The sequence below is a fragment of the Papio anubis genome, chromosome 4, assembly GCF_008728515.1.
Source record: "Papio anubis isolate 15944 chromosome 4, Panubis1.0, whole genome shotgun sequence".
Classification (NCBI taxonomy): Eukaryota; Metazoa; Chordata; class Mammalia; order Primates; family Cercopithecidae; genus Papio; species Papio anubis.
Genome location: NC_044979.1, coordinates 128,634,554 through 128,656,622, shown reverse-complemented (window position 1 = coordinate 128,656,622; position 22,069 = coordinate 128,634,554). Strand labels below are relative to the sequence as shown.

Sequence of the window (22,069 nt, the reverse complement as noted above, 5' to 3'; positions counted from 1 at the left end):
GGAATTTATAGCCAGGGAGCAAGGTGAGGGCCAGTGGATGGAAAATTACTATGAGGAAACATCAGGGGTCAGGGGCATTCTGGCTAAATTTACCTGATAGGATTCTCATTGAAGACAGGCCAGGGTGATCAGACATCACCTGGGGAGTGGTGGAGGATGAGAAACCTGAGAGTGATTAGTTATCAAGGGTAGGAGGTTCTTGCTAAACTGCCTTAGCAGGGTTCTCTGCTAAAACTGGAATTTTTTTTTTTTCTTTTTTTGAGACGGAGTCTTTCTCTGTCTCCCAGGCTGGAGTGCAGTGGCGCGATTTCGGCTCACTGCAAGTTCCACCCTCCGGGTTCACACCATTCTCCTGCCTCAGCCTCCTGAGTAGCTGGGACTATAGGCGCCCACCACCATGCCCGGCTAATTTTTTGTATTTTTAGTAGAGATGGGGTTTCACCGTGTTAGCTAGGATGGTCTCAATCTCTTGACCTCGTGATCTGCCTGCCTCGGCCTCCCAAAGTGCTGGGATTACAGGCATGAGCCACCGCACCCAGCCTAAAACTGGATTTTATAAAGAAGTGCACTGATGGTCCTAGGAGAAGGTTCAGGAGCCTGACTGAAGTTTGGTCACACAAAGAATCTTTGTCAGTTTGGAAACTTAAAATTCTTACATCTTATGGGATTAACAGAAAACTCAATAGCCACTTGAAATTCTTGTGAAATTTAAGGATAACAAGAATATTTTGAGCAAGTGAAGAGAATGACAGACAATATTCACAAAGATTATGAGCATTAATAGCATGGAAAATTAATAGCAGGCAAGTTAGGATCATTTGAGCTCTACTAGCTCAGTCTGAAATATCCCAGAAGAATTTTATAAATATTACATGTAGTGTTTTTTTTTTCTTTCATGAAACTATCAGAGAACAAGTCTGTTTATTTGTGAAAACTTCTCCTTTGTGAAGGCACTGCCTAAGGATGCTATTGGGGTTGTGTCTTTTTTTTTTTTTTTCTTTGGAGATAGGGTCTTGCTCTGTCACCCAGGCTGGAGTACAGTGGCAAGATTATGGCTCACTGTAGCCTTGAACTTCTGGGCTCAAACGATCTTCCCACCTTAGCTTCCTGTTAGTAGCTGGGACTACAGGTGCATGCCATCATGCCTGGCTAATTTTTTTTTTTTTTTGGTAGAGATAGGGTCTCACTATGTTACCCAGGCTGGACTCGATCTCCTGGCCTCAAGCAGTCTTCCTGCCTTGGCCTCCCAAAGTGCTGGGATTACCGCTGTGAGCTGCCGTGCCCAGCCTCCTTTTACAAGTTATGTTGAAGACAGAAGTGACTGAGACATCTTAGCTGGAGAGGAGGAATTGAATAAACAAGGGATACAAGCGACAGTAAAGTGGGCTGTGAAAGGAAATCAGAGAGCTGATGAAACACTGCATTTCAAAGTGTGTCAGTGAAAGATTGAGAAGAAGCAGAACCAGAACATGAATTAATAAGGCAACATTTGTACTTTTCTTGGAGAATATAGCAATTGGTAGCAAAAATTAGAAATTGGATATCAGATCATTTATTAGTTTGATTAGATTTCTCTACAAATAATGGAGATCCAAAATAACAAAGATTTCCAAATAATGGCTGTTATGTAGAAGAAGGCAGACCTGGGCTGCTTGGTCAGCTCTGCAGTCATCTGGCATCTAGGCTGCTTCCAGCTTTTGTCTCCATCATTCCCAGGATCCAAGTTGGAGCGCCAGTCATTTCATCTACATTCTAAGCAGCACAGCGGGGGTGGATGTGTGTGAAACAAATGGCGTTTAGTATTTTTTGAGGATATTTCTTAGAAGCTTCCAGCTAGTACTTCTTGCTTTTCACTGGCCACCACACCCAGCTAATTTTGTGTGTGTGTGTGTGTTTTTAGTAGAGACGGGGTTTCACCATGTTAGGCAGGATGGCCTTGATCTCCTGACCTCATGATCCACCCACCTGGGCCTCCCAAGGTGCTGGGATTACAGGCGTGAGCCACTGTGCCTGGCCAATATGTGTATTGTTTTTAAATGTTCTGTTAGTTGCTGGTGTATACAATTGTAAATGACTTGTATATCTATATCCTGCAGCTTTCCTAATGTTTTGTGGTTTTGCCTAAGCTAGGACTTCTAATAGTAATAAGCAACCTTGGTTTAAAACAGTTGTTGTTGCTGGGTGCTCACGCCTGTAATCCCAGCACTTTTTGAGGCCGAGTTGGGCGGATCACGAAGTCAGGAGATCGAGACCATCCTGGCTAACACGGTGAAACTCCGTCTCTACTAAAAATACAAAAAATTATCCAGGCGTAGTGGCGGGCGCCTGTAGTCCCAGCTACTTGGGAGGCTGAGGCAGGAGAATGGCGTGAATCCGGGAGGCGGAACTTGCAGTGAGTGGAGATCACACCACTGCACTCCAGCCTGGGTGACAGAGCGAGACAACGTCTCAAAAAAAAAAAAAAAAAAAGTTCTTCTTAAGTGGGGGCAGTTTGTTCCCCAGGGGACATTTGGCAATGTCTGGAGACTTTTTGGTTTTCACATTTGGGGAAGTGGAGGTGATACTGCTGGCCTTAAATAGAAAGAGGCCAGGGTGTTGCTAAACATCCTGCAATTATAGGACAGCTGCTACAACAAAGTATTTATCCGGCCCCAAATGTCAGTTGTGCCAAGGTTGAGAAATCATGTTTTAAAGGGAATGCCTTAAACAATATTTTATTATTGTGCAGAATTCCAAACACAAAAATAAATTGATAAGCAGAATTCCCAATACCAACAGTTAACTATTGTAGGCCACTATTGTTAACTCCTTTCCTTCCCCCAACTTCTGCTGAATTATTATTTTAAAACAAATACAAGATAACACATCATTCCATCTATAAATACTTCTCTGTGTGTCACTAGAGGTTCCCAAATTATGGTTTCAGAATACCAAAAAAATCCTTCAGACCTTCCCAGGAGATCTGCAAGATTAAAACTATTTTCACAATAATACTAAGATGTTATTTGAATTTTCATTCTGTTGACATTTGTGCTGATAGTGCAAAAGAGCTGAAAACTCTGGATGCCTTAGCACAGATCAAGGCTGTGGCACCAAACTGTACTTAGTGGTCATTGTACTTGTAGTACTGTCAAATTCTCTTCCGCTTAAAAAAACAACCAACTGGATTTAAGTAAGAATGTGATTCATGAAGCAGTACAATTTTTTTTTAGTCTTCTGCCTAATGGTTTTAGTGATCATTGATGAATCATTGCCCAGGCCTACTATTTTATTAAGTCTGGCCAAATGGTAGTCTAATTTAAAATTTCCTTCTGTATTCATTAATGATATTTTTCTATAAAGAAGACTGTGCTTATACCAACTGTTTAGTTACTCCTAAATATCCTGTGTATAGGAAATGAAGGAAAATGATTTATTTTTTTCCCAGAACAGAGTTTACTCTAAAGGGAATATGTTTAATGAATTTTGCTGTATTTATTTTAATGTACATTATTGGTATATGCTGTTAGTTTTCTCTCTCTTTGTTGATACCTTTTATCAAGTTGAAGAATTTCTCTTCTGTTTCTAGTTCACTAAGAGTTTTCAAAGTTAATGGATATTGTATTCGTTTTTTCTTGCTGTGTAGTAAGTTACCCCAGAATTTAGTGGCTGAAAACAACAAACATTATATAAAAGTTTCTGTGTGTCAGGAATATGGACACAGTATAGCTGGATCTTCTGCCTCAGAGTCCCTCACAAGACTGCATCAGGGCTGGACTGGGGAAGGAATGATTTCCTAGTTCATATGGTATTTGGCACGATTCAGTTCCTTATCTGTCATAGGTGGAGGGCTTTAGTTCCTTGCCGTGTATGTTTCTGTATAGGGCTATTTAACATGGCAGCTGGCAAGCAAGAAGAGCCAGAGAAGGTAAAGAAGATGGAAGTTACATCTTTTGCAACCTTATCTCAGAAGTGACATCCTATCACTTTTGCCATATTAATTAGAATCAAATTCCTAGGCCCAGCTAAAATCAAGTAGACGGGATTACACAAAGGTAGGAATATCAGGAGTTGGGAACCATCAGGTGCTATTTTAGAAGCAGCATTCCAGCCTGCCCTCTGGCCCCCAATGACTCATGTCTCTTGCATGTGCCCCTCTTAATTTGCCCCTTTCTCCAGGTCTCCAAAAGTCTCATTCCGTTACAGCATCAGCTCACAGTCCAGAATCTTACCATCTAAATCAGGTCCAGTTGTGAATGAGGCTTATGGGTGAAGTTTCTTTCTTTTTTTTTTCTTGAGACAGCATCTCACTCTGTTGCCTAGGCTGGAGTGCAGTGGCGCAATCATGGCTCACTGCAGCGTCAACCTCCTGGGTTCAAGTGATCCTCCTGCCTCAGCCTCCTGAGTAGCTAGGATTACAGTTGTGTGCCACCACACCTGGCTAATTTTTTGATTTTTAGTGGAGATAGGGTTTCGCTATGTTGCCCAGGCTGGTTTCAAACTCCTGGGCTCCGCCTCCCAAAGTGCTAGGATTACAAGTGTGAGCCACTGCACCTGGCCAAAGTTTTTAAAATATAGTTCCTTGTGTACAGTTCCACTCAATCTGTAGAAATGTAACATTAAAGATACAAGTTATCCTCCTTTCCCTATATCCAGTATACAAGGGTGGAACAGGCATGGGATAATAGACATTCCTGTTTAAAGGAGGGAAAATAGGAGGCACAGAAGTGTCACTGGTCCGTATCAATTCTGAAATCCAGCCAGGAAGTTAGAAGTTCCTTGATTGGTCTCACAGCCTAGGAATAATTCCTGCCCTCCTGACGCTTGATTCCACCTCTGAGTTATTCTTCCTTTTTCATGAAAGGTAGCAGTTAGCAGCTGTGTAGTTTTTTATCAGTCTGCTTCCTGCCAGTAGAATTTTGGGAGTCTAGTGGCCTCTTTTCATGTTGTACTATTTCTGGGTTTTTTTGGTCCAACCTGGCAGTGTTGCTGCTGATATAATTTTCTCAAAAACTTTCTAAGTCTTTTGTGAAACTCATTGGTGTTGATTCCATTGGGTAATAGTCACACCTACAAATCTAAGGTACACCCTTCTTTACTTTGTGATCTTTCTCAGATGGCTGAGGGACAATGTTCTTAAGCTTCCTAGAGCCCCTGTTGTTCAGTCACAAGGACCTATTAGGCATACCCTTAATTTCTTTAAAGAGTCCTTTATGTGACAGAATTACTGGGAACCATTTTCCAGGTAGCCCACCACAAAGGTTGTATTTTGTCAAATTGAAGGAGTCATCTGACTTTCTTTAATCATAAGCTGCAAATATAGTAAGCTGCATTAATAGATTTTCTAATATTTATTTAACTTTGAATTTCTGGAGAAAACCCAACTTGGTCATGATTTATCATCTGAGCTTTGTTTTTGGCTTTGGTATGCAATTTTTTTTTTTTTTTTTTTTTTTGAGACAGAGTCTTGCTCTGTCGCCCAGGCTGGAGTGCAGTGGTGCGATCTTGGCTCACTGCAACCTCCGCCTCCCGGCTTCACACCATTCTCCTGCCTCAGCCTCCCGAGTAGCTGGGACTATAGGCGCCCACCACCATGCCCAGCTAATTTTTTGTATTTTTAGTAGAGATGGGGTTTCACCGTGTTAGCCAGGATGATCTCGATCTCCTGACCTCGTGATCCACGTGCCTTGGCCTCCCCAAGTGCTGGGATTACAGATGTGAGCCACTGCGCCCAGCTGATATGCTAATTGTTGGCTTAGGATTTTTATATCTATGTCATGAGTGACACTGACCTGTAATTTTCTCTTTTCTTACACTCTAAGTCTCGTTTTGGTATATAGTTATGCTTCCCTTACAAATTACTTTTGATTGTCTTTTCCCTCAATTTTGGAATGCTGTGGATTCCAATCCTGATGCTGTGGATTTGAGTAACTTTGGAGTTATATTTTGTGTCTCTAAGCCCTGTTAAAATCCTTGGGAGAATGCTGATTTTATTTTTGTTTTGGTAGGCAGTCAGGCTGGTTAGGTTCTAAACCACAAGTTTTCTCACCTTCTGTGAATAGTATTTCCAGTATCAATTCAAAGACTGCGCCGTGCTACTTTGGGTCTTTCCTATCCACAGACCATTTATGAGTTAGTTTGGAGCTTTGGCAACAGTTTATATTTTAATTTATTCTCAGAGCCTTTGCTTTGCTTCCCTGAATCTGTCTCATGTGTGAGCTAGAAGTTGTGCTGGTTCATGTGCAAAATTATGGGAAACCCTTTCTCTGGCTCGTCTTTTTCCTAGATTCCCCACATACTCTATGGCTCCCAGAGGCTCCTTTCATTGTTATTGTAGTCTGACGTTTGGATTTCTTTCAGAGCTTTAGCTGCCTGTGATGTGTTTCTGTATGGCTGGTGCCACCCTTAGGGTGAAGAGCTCAGAGAAAGTGTTAAAAATAATGAGAATGATTTTTACGCTCCTTAGACCACTGTGGTCTTTCCCAATTATTTTTGCCTGAAATGAGGGGTTTTGCCCAGAGTTTTTGCTGCTCACATTTGTGCATAGTATGGACTTATGATTCTAATTTTATTCTAAGGATCTTTATATTTCTCAGGGTTTTTTGTTTTGTTTTTTTGAAAAAGTCTTAGTTTCTTAGGTTATTTTTGGTTTATTTAATTCTGGGTTGGCAATAATTTTCTTAGTGTTTTGAAGATATTATTCCACCATCCACTAGTTGCAGTGGTTGCTGTTGAAAAATCTGCTGTTAGTAATTGTCAGGCCTTTGTTATATGTCATTTATCTGACCACTTTAAGCTCTTTATCTTTTGTGTATTTTGTTTTTATTACTGTATTTTGTGAGTAAGTGTGGATTCCTTTTTTTTTGTTTAGCTTGGTAAATGCTCTTCTTGTAAATAATTATAATTTTGTTTCCTTAGACAATATAGGGCTATTTAAATTATTTCTTCCTACGTGAGCTTTGGTAGTTTGTGTCTTTCAAGGAATTTGTTCATTTCCTTTAAGTTGTAGAATTTATAGGCATCAAGTTGTTCATAATCATTATTATTTACAATCTGTAGAATCTGTAGTAATCTGCAGAACCTTGCATTCCTGAAATCAGTAATTTTTACTTGGAATGTGTTGAGCTCTTTGGATCAGTGAGTTTTATAGTTTATATAAAATTTGGAAAATTGTGTACTTTTTTTTTCAAAAATTTTTTTCTCCTTTCTACTTTTTCTTTTCCTTCAGGACTCCAGTTACACATATATAAGACTGTTTAAAATGTTTCCACAGTTCACTGATTTTTTTCAATTTTATTTTCAAAAATAGGCTGTTTTTTATAGCAGTTCTGGATTCATGGCAAAATTGAACAGAAAGTGTAGAGAATTCCCATATATTACTTATCCACACACATGCACAGCCTACCCCAATATCAGTATCCTACTGCTGTATTTATTACAATCGATGCATTTATGTTGACACATTATTATAACCCAAAGTTCATAGTTTACATTAGCGTTCACTCTTGGCATTGTACATTCTATGGGTTTTGACAAATGTACACTACCATATATCTACCATTTTAGTATCATACAGAATATTTTCACTGTCCTAAAAATCCTCCGTGTTCTACCTATTTATCCTTTCCTTTTCCAGCCCATTGGCAACCACTGATCTTTTACTCTAGCCATAGTTTTCCCTTTTCCAGAATGTCATAGAGTTGCAATCATACAGTATGTAGCCTTTTCAGATTGGGCTCTTTCACTTAGTAATATGCACTTTACTCCATGTCTTCTCATGTCTCCATAGTTTATTTCTTTTTAGCACTGCCGTCAATACAGCTTAAGTATCTCTTATCCAAAATGCTTGGACTAGAAGTGTTTCAAATTTTGTTTTCTTTTTTGGATTTTGAAATATTTGCATATACATGATTAGATATCTTGGGAATGGGACTCAAGTCTAAATATGAAATTCATTTATGTTTCATATTACACCTTATGCACATAGCCTCAAGGTGATTTTATACAATATTTTGAATAATTTTGTTAATGAAACAAAGTCTGTGTTAAGTATGTGTGGAATTTTCCACTTGTGGAGTCAACGTGAATGTCACAAAATTTCATATTTTGGAGCATTTCAGATTTTTGGATTAAGGATGCTCAACATGTACTTGAATGACTGTACTCCATAATAACTGTGGAATAATCTGTGGAATAACTGTTTTAATGCATTTGGCAATTCTAACATCTGTGTTATTTGAAATTGATTATTTTTCTCATTATGAGTCGTGTTTCCCTGTTTATTTTCATGCCTGATAATATTTGATTGGATGCCAGATGTTGTAAATTTTACTTTTTTGGTTGCTGGATATTTTTTGTTTTGTTTTTGTTTGCTGGATATTTTTGTAGTTCTACAAATATTCTTGAGCTTTGTTCTGGGACGCAGTTAACTTACTTGACCAGTTTGATCTTTGGGGATTTTGCTTTTATGATTTGTTAGGTGAGTCTGAAGAAATACTTAGTCTGTGCCTGATTATTCCCTATTACTGAGTCAAGGCCTGGCTGAGTACTCTACCAGTACCCAATAAATTATGAGTTTATCCACTCTGGGTGGTAAGAGCAAGCACTATTGCTTGTTCTTTGTGAGTTCTGGGCACAGTTCCCTGTAAATTCGTTCTTTCCACTTAGCACATCTCCAGAATTCTCTCTATATACAGCTCTCTCCTCATTGATTCTCTGGCCTGAAAGCTCCAAACAGGACTTTCAGCTCCATTTCTCAATTTAGAATCTGCTGGGCTCTGCCTGGGACCCCCTTCTTGTACCACAGCCTGGATATTTTCTCAAGGCAGTAAGCTGGGGCAATTATGGGGATCACTTTTTTCCCATTTTTTGGGAAACACTGTTCTTCATTGCCCTAATATCCAGTGTTTTGAAAATTGTTGTGCAACGTATATTGTCTGTTTTTTTTGTTTGTTTGTTTGTTTTTTGGTTCTTTCAGGTTGTAGTACCCCACTGGATTACTTTGAAGCCTTTCGTTTATAGATATTTCAGTATGGTCCTTTGAAAGATAAGCACTCTTTACTTTTTTTCTGAAACCTTTTATATTGTCTGAACTCATCATGTGTAGACAGCACTGTGTTGCTGTGTTCATGAAACATATATAAGTCTATGTACTAGTTTGCTTTATTTCCCAGTATATCAGTTTTGTTCAGTAACAATCATTTGATAGATTAGTGCTCACCTTAAAATTTTTTAAAATTGTGAGCAGCTGTTGGCTGTGTGTGTTATCTCCTATATCTTTATGTTATCCCGGATTCAGAGCAGTAGAATACTACCTAGATTCTTTAGAAAAGTCTTTGTATGTCTGACATTCTGTTTATCATTTTCATAGAAAATATATTTAATACATGTATTTTTCCATAAAATATATGTTGTCATATTGGGTTCAGATCTTGGCTTTACCACTTACTGACTGTGGGGCCTTGAATCAGATACTTAACCTTTGTATGCCTCATTTTCTTCATGTGTAAAATGGTGATAGTAATGGCATTTACCTCATAGGGTTGTTAGTAAGGTTTAAATGCATTAATAATACGTAAAGAGCTTAGGATAGTATCTGGCACCTAAGTGCTATAAATGTGTGTTTGGTATTATTATTTTTACCACTGCTATCACCACCACTGCATATATTACTGCTAGTGTCCATGCCAGGAGAACCATGTCTGTTCCCTAGATGGCATATGGGTGTGTGTGTCTAAAGATGAGGTGACTGTGTGGTCTTGTGCTGCTCTCTCTGAGTCCTCCTTGGCCTCTGGAGTGATAGTATTGCTGTCCACCTGGTCACTGTGTCCTGCTGATAAGTGCTGTTGCAGTCTATGGTCAGCAGATAGTCCAGTGGTTCTCCTTGCTTCACTGGCCCTACCCTGGCTCATTCTGACTCTGAGGTTTGGGTGTCATGTTCTTTAAGCCCTGGACCTGTACAGTAAGACAAACAGCCCTCAGTTACTGAATCTGTTTGCCTCCCCTGGGGCAAAACCCTGTCCTTCAGTAATTTTGCTAGCAGAATCCCCAACTCCCTTCCTCTTCTTTCATTGGGCATACAGAAAATTCAGAATGCCTTTTATGCCTTGTGGGAGCCAGAGAACTCTGGATAACTAAATCCATGCCCTCCTTCCTCCTAACCCTTCTATGTTGATGATTCAGCCCCCACCTTTTCATTAAGGGGCATCTTGTGTAGCAGTCTCCTCCCAGAACCCCAAAAGGGAAATGGATCAAAGATGCCTGTTTTTTAGCTTTTTCTTCCGTCTGCCTAACATGTCTTTTTCCTTTTGGAACTCTATCCTGGAGAGAGGAGATGAGAACAGACTTTTGTCACTGCTGTTTCCTTCCCACTGTTCTCTTCTTCTGTCATGAAGACACCAGAAGTCTAGGCTGGGTAGACTTTCCATTTCCTCTGCCACTTTCCTTTGGGCATGATGGCAGGTGTGATACTAGGAAGGGGTAATCTGCTTGCTGATAAGGAAATGTGTGTTGGGAGATAGTTTAAAAAATATTATCCTTGGCTGGGCGCAGTGGCTCATGCTTGTAATCCCAGCACTTTGGGAGTCCGAGGTGGGCGGATCACCTGAGGTCAGGAGTTCAAGATCAGCCTGGCCAACATGGTGAAACCCCGTCTCTACTAAAAATACAAAAAAATTATCCAGGCGTGGTGGTGTGCACCTGTAGTTCCCGCTACAGGGGAGGCTGAGGTATTAGAATTGCTTGAATCTGGGTAGTGGAAGTTGTAGTGAGTCCAGATTGCACCACTGCACTCCAGCCTGGGTGACAGAGTGAGACTCCATCTCCATAAAAACAAACAAACAAACAAATAAATAAATACATACATACATACAGAGTGAGACTCCATCTCCATAAAAATAAATAAATAAAATAAAATAAAATATTATCCTTGTTAAATAGGTTAAAGGGAAAAAGAATATTTTAGGGTAAAGGTGTGGGTGCCAGTTTGGATGGGAATTAGGGAAGGTTTCTCTGAGGACATAACATTTGAACAATTTCAAGGCTGTTTTGTAGTACTGACAAAATTTAATACTAGGATCAAGATTGCTTGTGCACAAAGCCAAAAGATGGTCTCTCTTATGCCCTCTTCTTCCCATATTGCAGTTAGTACATTCTGTTTTTCTGCAGTGGTAACTCTTTCTGGCCTAATTGCTCAGTGTCTCGTTCTGGTCTTGTAACACATTTATTCTGCTTATCAGTATAGAGTTCTAATATGGAGAGGCTGGCAAAAACCTGAGGCAATATTTCTTCAAGCAAGCTACTGGTTTCAGAACCATCTGGGACACTTTTAAAATTGCACCTCTTGAACCCACTCCAGTGTCATAATTACTAATAGTTTCATTTGGAATCTGATACTGTTGAATTTATCATATTACTTGAGGACAAGCACTTTGTTATAGTTATCTTTTTAGCCACACAGCAGTGTAAATTCTAAGTAAGTGTTTGATAAATTGATTTATTAGGAAGCTAGGAGAGAGACATTTCAAGTGGTTTAAAAAGGTTTGCTATTTGGGGGTGACATCAGCAAAAGTGCCATAGTAAAGGGTAAAATTTTACTCTTCCATAAGAGCAACGGAAGAACTGGCAAAACCTGTCAGAATCAACTTTTTCAGAACTCTAGAAAGTAACCAAAGACTTGAAAAAAAAAATGTGAAGAGTGCTTATTCACAAAAAATGGCTGAATCTTAGTAAGAATAATGAGCTTACCCAAGCCCCATTCCCTGTTCCATGTGTCAGCTGGGGCTAAAATAACAGCCTGTGTTCCTGTACTGGAGGGAGCAGAACAGACCTCATTGTAATTATTTGTTTTGCCTTCTTTGGTGGATCACTGGAAGAATGACTTAAAAACCTTGTCTTTATTTCTCCTGACTCAGAACTGGCCTACTTCTGAGAGTGGGGAGGACAGTAGTTATCAAGAAACATTTATAGACAAATAATTTAGTCATTGCTTCCTGAATCAATAGATAACAATGGGGGCAAACAGTAGACAAATTAAAGAGCTTAGGAGCAGAGATTGGGAATGAGATGTCTACGAGGGCTTTGAAAAGCTTCACATATTCCCAAGAATGTAGAAGGCCACGTGCTTGGCAAGGACTGTATGCATGCCCAGGGAAGACTTCTACCTCTCGCTGATCGTGAGACTCTGTGAAAGCAGGAAGTGAAGACTAAGGCAGAGTTAGAAGCTACCTAGCTAAGTAGTGAAGGTGTATCCCAAACCTACGCAGAGCCCTTCTGCAGAGATGGGGAGATTTTTTGGTTCCAAGCATTTAAGGCAGTCTGTCCAGTTGTTAGCTGGCCGTTGAGCTAACAGAACAGAGACTCCAGTGACTGCACATAACAAGGAATACAGATTTTACAGAATTAGTTTTGATAAGTCTTGAAACACAACTACAACAATAAGCAGCAACAAAAAATTCTGGAGAAGGGAGAGAATCTGATTCCCAGAGGTGCCACATTATAAGATTTAAAATGTCTAGTGATTAACAAAAAAGTGTAAGATATGGAACACAACAAGATAAAAAGCCATGAATAGAAATTGTCCCTGAGGAAACCCAGGCATTGGAATTTCTAGACAAACACTTTATATCAGCTATTTAAAATGATTCATCAAGAGCTAAAGAAAACCTTATCTTAAAAAAAAACAAAAAAATACAAAAACCTAACTGAAAGTTTGAGAACGGTGTCTTGCCAATTGAGAACATCAATAAAAAGATAGAAATTATGAACCAAACCAGGTAGATAAGCATGGTAACTGAAATGAAAAATTTGCTCCTAGGGCCCATCAGGAGATTAGAACAGGAAGAAGAAAGAAATTTGAAGGTAGTTCTATTGACTTTATCTAATTTGAAGAACAGAAAAGAAAAAAGAGTAATTAGGAACTATAAATAGAGCCTAACGAGACCTGTGGGATACCATCAAGTGTACCAACATACACATGACGGGAATCTCAGAAGGAGAGGAGAGATGGTAGGACAGAAAAATATTTGAAGAAATAATGGGCTGGGTGCAGTAGCTCATGCCTGTAATCCCAGAACTCTGGGAGACCAAAAGAGGCAGATCTCTTGAGCCCAGGAGTTTGAGACCAGCCTGGGCAACAGGGTGAAACCCTGTCTCTACAAAAAATACAAAAATTAACCATGCGTGGTGACATATGCCTGTAGTCCTAGCTACTCAGGAGGCTGAGGTTGGAGGATCACTTGAGCCCAGGAGGTCATGGCTGCAGTGAGCTGTGATTGCACTACTGCACTCCAGCCTGGATGACAGAGTGAGACCCTGTCTCAAAAAAAAAAGGAAAGGGAAGTGAAATAGTGGCTAAAACCCTAAATTTGATTGATGCATTTATGCATGCAAGAAGCTCAGTAAACTCCAAGCAGGATAAAACCAGAGATTCACAGCTAGACACATCATAAGCAAACTGTTGAAAACCAAAGAGAGAATCTTTAAAGCAGCAAGAGAAAAGCAGCTCATCACATACAGGGAAACCTCAGTAAGATGAATGCAGACTTCTCACTAGAAACTATGGAGCCCAGAAGGCAGTAGGATGACATATTCACATCCCTGAAAGGAAAAAGCTCAACGAAAACTTCCATATCTGGCAAAACTCCCCTTCAGAAATGAGGGAGAAATAAGATATTCCTCATAAACCAAAACTGTGAGAATTGTAGCTAGCAGACCTGCCTACAACGAATGCTAAGGGGAATTCTTCCAGCCGAAATAAAAATGTGCTAGATGGTAACTCAAATCTGCCTGAAACAATAAAGAACATGGATCAAGTTAACTACGTAGGTTAACTTAGCACTGGCCCAAGCTGGTCCCCAGAAAAAGGAGGCCATCCAGTAATCAATTACCAGAGGACAGGAAGGATGAAACCATATTTTTTTCTCCTCTTCACTTTCAGGAGCCCTGCACACTTCCCATATTTCAGTATATAATTTTTGAGTAAATTAGCAAGGTGTGATCTTTTCACCAGTCTAATTCTTCTACTACTACTACAAAAAAAAAGTAGACTTAGTATTATTAGTCCATAGGGAATACAGTTTAAAACCACAGTGAGATACCTCTCCATATTCACCAGAATGGTTAATTTTAAATGAATGGACTTTACAGACTAATGGCAAGGATAATGTTGGTAGGAGTTAAACTGGTATAACCATTTGGGGAAACTATATATTCTGGCTACTTAGCAAAACATGCTTAGCTTATGACCCTACAAATCCACTCCTACATATATTTCCAACATAAAGAGGTTATACACTTTAAAAATTACACTAGAAGACTTACACAAGGATATTTATAGCAGCACGATTTATAGTAATAGCTGAAAGCTAGAAATGGATCCAAGTACCTATCAACTGGGGGATGTATAAATAAAATACGTTATATTCATGCAATTAGATATTACTCAGCAGTAAAAAGAAGCAAACTAGTGATACATGCAACATGATTGAATCTCAGAAATATTATACTAAGTGTACACAGCCAGATGCAAACAAGTATATACTGTAGGTTTCCATTTATATGAAGTTCAAAAGTAGCTAAAACCAATCTGTTGTGATAGTAGAAAAGTGATTATTCTGGGGTACTGACTGGGAGGCAACACAAAAGAGACTGTTGAGGGGCTAGAAATGATCACTGTCCTATCTGGGTGGTGGTTACATGGCTGTATACATAAAATTTTGAGTTATATACTTCAGACAGTGTTGCTGTTAAGATCTGTATATACACCGTATTATGAAAGATAATTTTTAGGATCTTAAAAAAAATCTTGATTGCTCTGTCAATGTTATTCAAATCAAGGATGTATAGTATTATCAAGTTCAATCATTCTAGAAGGAAATTCAATTATAGTTTCATTTTTGTAACTGTTAAAAGCATTAATTAAGATATAAACATGTTAAACAATTCTCCTTTGAGACATAAACATAAAAACAGGTCTACTGATTAGTCTGTTAATTACCCTATTGCATTTTAGCCAGTGTTTAAATATTTGGTCATGTATGTTATTCTTGAAGTCCAGAATGCGCTTAGGGTAATTATTAGCAAGAATTAACTAAATTGGTTCTGTTATTTCATGCTAGAGGACCAGAGTCAATAAGGGGATGAGTCAGTAAAGGGACTTTTGAGAAATGAAATGTCAGTGTTTTTGCAACCATTTGTAGGCCATAAAAAAGAAATCAGATTTGTTCTTGCAAAGAATGCAGGACTGGCCAAACACCAAAATGTTGCTACATAGAGAAAATAAAACAACCAGAGACAAAACCACAAGAGAACTGCTTTCATCCCCAACAGAACTGCTTTCATCCCCAAACTGCTGAATAAGTACTGAGATACGACCGAGACACAGAGGAGAGAAAGGGTAAACAGTGGAGGAGAGAGATTTTTTGACCTTATGCTAACTGTTAATCTGAAGCTAGAAATCCTGATTTTATCTGAAAAATTAGAAACAGCTTTCCGCAGTTATTCGTTTATTCAACAAATATTTGTTGAGCTCCCATTATGTACCTAGAATCATCCTGGGCACATAAGATACAGTAGCAGACAAAACAAAAATTCCTGCCCTTATGGAACATATATTGGGGGAGGGGGTGTGGCAGAAATGCATACACATATTATACATGTAGCATGAGGTTAGATTAGGTGACTTCTTTTTCTTTCTTTTTTTTCTTTTTGAGACAGAGTTTCCCTCTATCACCCAAGCTGGAGTGCAGTGGTACAGTCTCGGCTCACTGCAACCTCCTCCTCTCAGGCTCAAGCAATTCTTCTGCCTCAGCCTCCCAAGTAGCTGGGATTACAGGCATGTGCCACCATGCCCAGCTAATTTTTATATTTTTAGTAGAGATGAGGGTTTGCCATGTTGGCCAGGCTGGTCTTGAACTCCTGACCTCGAGTGATCCACCCACCTCAGCCTCTCAAAGTGCTGGAATTACAGGGGTTAGCCACCACACCCAGCCAAGGTGCTACTTTTTAAACTATGCCATAGTTTAGCCTTCAACTGTACATGCCTTATGGAACCTCCAGTTTAGTGCTGCTGTTGATACCCCTATTATATTTTATAATGAGACCTTCCTCAGCACTTTAATAATGAAATCTACTTGTATGACTCAAGGTTGATGTGTCTTACTCAGTGGCAAAGAACAGAATAAGAAATAGATCCAAACATATGGGAATTTAAGACAGTGAAATGATTTCTTACAGAAAGGAGTCAGAGTATTGGGTCCTAAAGTCAATACAGATCAAAGCTGAAATTAATAAAATAGAGAAAAATAGAATAGGATAAATAAAAACCAAAATCAATTCTTTGGGATGGTGAGTAAAAATGTAAACCCTTTGCAATACTGATGAAAATAAAAGTGAATATATATTATAAAGGATGAGGAAAGAGAAACAATCACAACTATAAATGATTTTTTTTTTTTTTTTTTTTTTTTTTTTGAGACAGAGTCTCACTCTGTTGCCCAGGCTGGAGTGCAGTGGTGTGATCTCGGCTCACTGCAACCTCTGCTTCTCAGGTTCAAGCGATTCTCCTGCCTCAGCCTCCTGAGTAGCTGGGATTACAGGAGTGCGCCACCACGCCCAGCTAATTTTTATATTTTCAGTAGAGACGGGATTTCACCATGTTGGCCATGCTGAACTCCTTACCTCAGGTGATCCGCCTGCCTTGGCCTCCTAAAGTGCTGAGATTACAGAGCGTGAGCCACAGTGCCCAGCCTATAAAAGACACATTTTTAAAAAATGACATGAGAATACATGAAAGTACATTTGTAATACATTTGAAAGTCTAGAAACAATGGCTGATTTTTCAAGATAGATGGAGAGCTTAAGTAGGTTGATTAGCATCAAAGAGATTAAAAGACAATTAAGAGATATCATTTTAAAAAGAAGAGACAATACACAACTGAATTATTTCTAAGCAGTAGAGAACAGATGAGTCCAATGCTATTTAAGCTATTTTAGTTCATAGGAAAAGATGGAAAACTCCCCATTCGTTTTTCAAAGCTATGATTTAATGACAGAACCCAGTAGAAATTACATAAAAGAAAACTTTAGATTAGTTTTCTTATGCATACAGATGCTAAAACCATACATAAAATACCAGTAAATAGAATTCAGTAGTGTAGCAAAGATTGATCAGCTATTATGACCAAATAGTTTTTGTTTCAGCAACAAAAGAATAGTTCGCTACTAGAAAAATCTGTCAACAGAATGTACTGCATCAATAAATTAAAGGAGAAAACCATATGATCATATCATTCAGTGCCGAAAAGGCTCTGGGTACAATTCAGTTGTCATTCATAATAAAAGCTCTTAAGAAGGAACAGGAAAAAAACTACCTAGATATAATAAAGACTCAACATGTTTTTACTGAGCATCCATTATATGGCCAATAATGTTCCAGCAGTTAACAGACAAAACATTTAGAGCCATCTCATTTTTAAAAAAAGAATGAGTTACATGTTTAGATTGTCAGATGGTAATAAGTGCTATGAAATAAGAAATAAAGCAGGGAATAGGTGGTTGTCAAGAGCTGGGATGTAGGAATTGTCAGGGAAGGACTCATTGGTAAGGTGATATTTGAGTAGAGAACTGTAGGAGAGCAAGTGAACAAACCAGGCAAAAATTCCAGCCATCGTGTATCCTACAGTCTCATGGTGAGGGACAGGGGGGAGACAAAAAAAACATAATAAAAACATATAGCATATTAGAAGGTTTTTTTTTTTTTTTTTTTTTTTTTTTTTTGAGACGGAGTCTCACTGTGTCTCCCAGGCTGGAGTGCAGTGGCGCGATCTCGGCTCACTGCAAGCTCCGCCCCCCGGGTTCACGCCATTCTCCCGCCTCAGCCTCCCAAGTAGCTGGGACTACAGGCGCCCGCTACCGCGCCCGGCTAGTTTTTTGTATTTTTAGTAGAGACGGGGTTTCACCATGTTAGCCAGGATAGTCTCGATCTCCTCACCTTGTGATCCACCCGCCTCGGCCTCCCAAAGTGCTGGGATTACAGGCTTGAGCCACCGCGCCCGGCCCAATATTAGAAGGTTTTAATGGAAAAAAAGGAAAAACAGAGGAAAATAAAGGGGACCAGGGATTTTGAAAGTCAGATTATAACATGAAGTTAGTCATCTCATTGAGAAGGTGATATCTGAGCAGTCTCAAAGGAGGTGAGGGAGTTAGCGAAGTAGATATACAGGAAAGAGTGCTCCAGGGAGAGAGAAGAGTCACAGTAAAGTAGCTATCAAGAGACCGACCACACCTGGCCTAGTCAAGGACCTACAAAGATGTCAATAGGACTGGAATAGAGTGAAGGAGGGAGTGTGTGAAGGTCAGGTTTTGTTATGTAGGACCTTGTAGACCACCGTAAGGACTATTTTAAAAATTACCTTAATGAATTTTTATAAGGCATGCACTCTTATAACTGTCACCCATGTTAGAAATAGAACCATATCAGTCAATCCAGAAGCTTTTTCACGTACCCTATCCCAAACTAAGTCCCCTCCTCTCCTCCCAAATTATCCGCTATTCTGACACCTTTAGAAAGCACTTATTCTGCTTCTTTATACTTTTGTTACCCAAATGTGCATTTAGACATTGTAGCTTATTCTTACTCATTAAAGATAATTTGACAAGTCTTCTCTTTCTTTTAATTGACAGATTTCCAAATGATCCATTCCTTTCTCTACCATACACTATTTTTTGAAGAACCCAAGCTATTTAGCCTGTAAAGTTATTCACAATATGAATTTTGCTGATTGGAAAATTGTGCAATTTTGCAATTGAACTGCTGATTATCCAACATGTTCTTCTGAATTCTGTACTTCATGTAAATTGATCGCTGAGTCCAGAGGCTTAATCACACTCAAGGTCTTATTTGGTAAGGCTATATACATTATATGTGGTTGTCATTTTTCTTGTGGTTTTAGCAGCCATTGATCCTCAGTGCCTAGATTCATCAATTTGGTGGATATTGTAAAATGTTGATATTCTAATTCTGATTTCTTTTCTGTATCTTAGTTGGAACAATTTTATGAAGAGACACATCCTTGCCTCTATTTTTTGGTTGCCTAGGGTTACAGCTTTTCATATGGGAAAAGCATAATAAATGCCTGATTCTTTTGCTTTTTTTTTTTGGCCAGTTTTCAAGATAATGGTTTAGTTTGTTTTCATCTTCCCAAGAGACCAATTTTATATGTTTCTATCTATTGCAATTAGCATTTTTATTGGGTTCAAATTGTTCCTTCTCTGGCCACTAGATGCTTCTACACATTGGCTCCTGAGTACTCTTGCTGTGACCTCAGTTGTGTCTGATAGCTTCCTTGCTATCTGGTATGACAAGATCTGGTGTGACAAGATAGTACACGCTCAGCTGAGCTCAGTGATCAGTCATTTCTTTAAGATGCCCTACTTTCATTTAGTGGAAAATATTTTTTTCAAGACCGTTATCTGACCAGAAGGGGGGATGTTCATTGCTGGGGTAGTCAGTATTCATAAGCCTTTTTCAGTGATCATAGCTAGGGGGTGTGTGTGTGTGTGTGTGTGTGTGTGTGTGCAATAAAATACTTCATGAATTCATACTGATACTTTCTATTCAAAAGCAGGACTAGCTGGGTGCAATTGCACACGCCCATAGTCCCAACTACTTGGGTGACTGAGGTGGGAGGATTACTTGAGCCCAGGCATTTGAGGCCAGCCTGGGCAACATAGCAAGACCCCTCTCAAAAAAACAAAACAACAACAGAAGTGGAACTATAGGGTTCTAGATTAAATCCGTATTACCTTTCTTCACACTGAGAATCATTGTTCTGAAGGACACAGGGGATGATAGGATTATCCTATCATATGATTATTCATTTGCTTTCTCAAACATTGTACAGTCACCACATTAAGATTAATGAGAAGAGCTAAAGAAAATAATTATTTGCATATGTTCTCTCTCATCTTCTCCTATATTTAAAAAAATAGTATCTACATCATCAGAGTACACTTACCTACGATGTCACTCTTAACTACTTTTATTTCCATGGATAGCTGTTTACTTAATATCATCCCAGTTCTTTGTCAGTGCCCCGCTAATCATTTTGCTTCTCTGAAGCTAGTTTTCTTTCTTTTCTTTTTTGGAGATGAAGTCTCGCTCTGTCTCCAGGCTGGAATGCCGTGGTGCGATCTCAGCTCACTGCAACCTCTGCCTCCTGGGTTCAAGCGATTCTCCTGCCTCAGCCTCCCGAGTAGCTGGGACTATAGGCTCACACCACCATGCCCAGCTAATTTTTTTGTATTTTTAGTAGATACAGGATTTCATCATGTTGGCCAGGATGGTCTCAATCTCCTGACCTTGTGATCTGCTCGGCTTGGTCTCCCAAAGTGCTGGGATTACAGGTGTGAGCCACCACACCCGGCCTGCAGCTCATGTTCTAGTACAGGAGTTGGCAAATTATGATCTGCTACCTGTTTTTGTAAGACCTGTGAGCTAAGAATAGTTTTTTACAAATTTATATTTTAAAAATTTTATTTGTGTATATTTAAGGTATACAACATGGTCTCTTGCTAGAAATATACATAGTGAAATGACTACTACTGTCAGGAAATTAACATGTTTGTCACTAGACATAGTTACCTGTTTTTGTGTAAGAGGATCTAAAAGCTTAGCAAATTTTTTTTATACTGTATTCTATTATTTACTATAGTCTCTATGTTGTACATTAGATCGCTAGACTTATTTTATGTACGTATGTATGTATGTATGTAATTTATTTATTTTTGAGATAGAGTCTCGCCATGTCACCCAGGCTGGAGTACAGTGGCACAACCTCAGCTCACTGCCACCTCTGCCTTCTGGGTTCACGTGATTCTTCTGCTTCAGCCTCCTGAGTAGCTGAGATTACAGGCATGTGTCACCACGCTTGGCTAATATTTTTGTATTTTTAATAGAGACAGGGTTTCACCATGTTGACCAGGCTGGTCTCAAACTCCTGACCTCAGATGATCTGCCTGCTTCAGCCTCCCAAAATGCTGGGATTACAGGTGTGAGCCACCGTGCCTTGCCTGTTTATTTTATATAAGTGCACGTTGGTACCCTTTGACTTACATCTCCCCATTTCCTCCCATTTCTGCCCCTGGTAACCACCATCCTACTCTGCTTTGATGTGTTTTACTTTTTTAGATTCTTTATATAAGTGAGATCATATAGTATTTGTCTTTCTGTGTCTAACTTATTTCACTTAGCATAATGTCCTCTAGGTTTATCTATGTTGTTACAAATGGCAGTGTCTCCTTTTTAAAGACTGCGTAATATTTCATTGTGTGAGTGTATGTATTAATCCATATATACGTATATATCCATATCCATATCATGTATGTATCACCATTTCTTTAGCCATTCATCCCTACATGTTAGGATTTTTTTTTTTTCCATTTTAGGACATTTTTAAAGGGTTGTAAAAATTGTAAAAAGAGAATATGCAACAGATTCTTCTTTGGATTATAGAGCCTAAACTATTCGCTATCTAGTCTTTTACAGAAAAAGTTTGCCAGCATACACTCTAGTAGATTCTTCAGAAAGTGTCTGTGGGAACAATATTCTCCGAGTTTGTAATTTTGATAACAGCTGCTCCGTGCCTTTTATACTTTTACACATTATTTTTCCTGGATATAAGATTCTTGGCTTATTTTTCTTCCATATGTATATTAAATAGATTGTTCGGTTTCTTCTAGGGAAAAAGTATTGATATTCTACAAGAAAAGAAAAATTATAAGCCAGTATTTCTGATGAATATAGATGCAAAAATCCTCAACAAAATATTAGGAAACAAAATCCGTCGGCACATTTATAAGAATCATTCACCATGATCAAGTGGGACTTATATTTGGGATACAAAGGTGGTTCAAAATAATGCAAATTAATAAATGTGATATACCACATTTACAGAATGAAGGACAAAAATCATATGATCATCTCAATAGATGCAGAAAAGGCATTTGACAAAGTTCAGCATCTTTTCATAATAAAAACTCTCAACCAAATTAAATACAGAAGGAAGGTATGTCAACACAATAAAGACTGTAT

The 22,069-nt window shown here is 38.8% G+C and overlaps 1 protein-coding gene across 6 annotated transcripts in view; it reads left to right on the top strand.

Moving 5' to 3' along the window:
* Positions 1–22,069, top strand: part of TPST1 (tyrosylprotein sulfotransferase 1) — a 141,419-nt gene that overhangs the window by 36,045 nt on the left and 83,305 nt on the right. The window contains exon 3 of one of the 6 annotated variants that reach the window (XR_001900645.3): positions 18,661–18,880. The exons of the other annotated variants lie outside the window; for them this stretch is intronic. The gene's annotated coding sequence lies outside the window, so the exon portion shown is untranslated. The remainder of the gene's footprint in view (positions 1–18,660; positions 18,881–22,069) is intronic. 6 annotated transcript variants of the gene reach the window in all.